This window comes from Narcine bancroftii, chromosome 11 (assembly GCF_036971445.1).
Source record: "Narcine bancroftii isolate sNarBan1 chromosome 11, sNarBan1.hap1, whole genome shotgun sequence".
NCBI classification, from domain to species: domain Eukaryota; kingdom Metazoa; phylum Chordata; class Chondrichthyes; order Torpediniformes; family Narcinidae; genus Narcine; species Narcine bancroftii.
The window spans coordinates 7,434,180-7,435,963 of record NC_091479.1 but is presented as its reverse complement, the minus strand read 5'-3'; the positions used below and the strand labels follow the sequence as shown (position 1 = coordinate 7,435,963).

At 50.8% G+C, this 1,784-nt stretch overlaps 1 long non-coding RNA gene across 1 annotated transcript in view; it reads left to right on the top strand.

The window, feature by feature from the left end:
* Positions 1–1,645: 1,645 nt before the first annotated feature.
* The window catches only part of LOC138746302 (uncharacterized), a 2,608-nt gene continuing 2,469 nt past the window's right edge, over positions 1,646–1,784 (top strand). Inside the window, exon 1 of the long non-coding RNA XR_011346852.1 lies at positions 1,646–1,740. This is a non-coding gene — a long non-coding RNA (uncharacterized lncRNA). The remainder of the gene's footprint in view (positions 1,741–1,784) is intronic.

The window sequence follows — 1,784 nt, the reverse complement described above, 5'->3', positions numbered from 1 at the left end:
TCTATATCTATTTCTCAGGGTGATTGAAGAATCTACATGAGGACGGTATGACTAAAATTGTAAATGTAAGGTTCACTAAAATTTTCATCAATTAAATTTAACCCCGAAGAAATTAAAGAAATACAAGTTATTTCTTTGGAATTATGTTCAGATGTCATCAGGAAGTTAGTTCCTTTTTACATTCTACTTGGCTATGTGAGACAGTGAAACCTTTTTGGAATAGATTTAAGGAACTTTTGAGAAGCTATTTTCAAGTGACTATTATCAGTGACAAACTTCTAACTTCTCAAAACACTGACATGTAGAAAGATCCCTCCACCCCATCGTCTGCAGAAACACACATCAAAGTCTAGATCATCAAAAAGAGTTAACTGGATATGATAAGAGAGGGAGAATTGATTTTAGCTCTGTGAAAAGAGAAAGAGGGGGAGAGGGAGAGAGAGAGAAAGAGAGAGAGAGAGAGTGCACACGTGCTGAAGAAAGGCGACAGGGGGAGATGAAGGGGGAGGGTGTGGTAACGGAAACTGAAGAAGTCACTAACCCCTTTTCTGCTGGCACCCTGACCCAGAATTAACTGGGACAAGGTCCAGTGGAAAAGGAACACTGTCCAAAAGCTGGCATCAAATGACGTCATTTCATGGCGGGGATTAACCGCCTCTACCCCCTCTACTCACATCCCCAGTGTTTGCTAGAACCGGTGGAAAAGGGGCTACTGTTGATCCCATCAGTTGGAGGGAGCCAAGACATAAAAGATGAGGTGTGGTTCCTCCAATTTGCAGGTGGTCTGAGTCTGGCAGTGTGTGAGACCCTAGGCAGACATGCAAACAAGAATGGGTGGCCATTGGGAGATCCACGCTATTGAAGTGGACAGAGCTGAGGTGCTCAACCAAGCAATCTCCCAGTCTGTGCCCAATCTCACCCAAGTAGAGACCACTCAGGGTGCAGTAAATTGACCCTTGTGGATGCAGGAGTGTTCCAGGTTTTGCAAGAGGTCACAGGCTGTGGGGAGAGGGTCAGTGGAACTTGCCACCACTGTGCCTGGAGCTGGAGCAGACTCAAGGGGGTGGCCGGTTTCCTCATATTGCCACCCCCAGATCACAGAAGAGGACAGGAACGAGTGCAGGGACTCCAGGTACCTCTCACCCAGGGCCAGCACCCCACCAGCCGATGAGACCATTCGGCTCTGGACTCAGTGGACAAGGCAGCCGTAGTCCCGTTCAGGTGAACAGGTGAAGGCATCTGCCACCAAAGAGAAATGCTTTGGAGAATTATTTGCAACATTTCAGGTGGTTTTGCAGAGGTGTTCCACTCTGGCCAGGGGTCTGTCCTGCAGGGATGGGGATGGGCTGGAGATCACAATCGTGGATTCACTACCACCCAGCAGGGCTGAGTTTTAGAAAGGCTCTCCTGACCTTGCCACCCCCACCCCCAATTGAAGAGAATAAACTGACGTTAAGTGACATTAAATAACATATCAAGGGTCTCCCAGGGGGTCGATGAAACTATCCAAGGGGTCGAAAAGTGCTGGGTCCCCCCCTCCCCTCCCCCCTCCCCCCTCCCCCCCCTCCCCCCCCTTCCCCCTCACCCCCCCTTCCCCCTTCCCCCCCTTCCCCTATCCCCCCTTCCCCCTCCCCCTCCCGGACAACTCAGACTCGTGGTCGAGGTCGCCCCTCTGCCCAATTCGGGACGGGCTCGCCCCGTTGAACCGCACTCACAGAAGACGGGGAAGCTTCGACAAAAGTGAGACTCTCTCGAGAAATCGTTCCGCACGCCCCGTCGTTCGA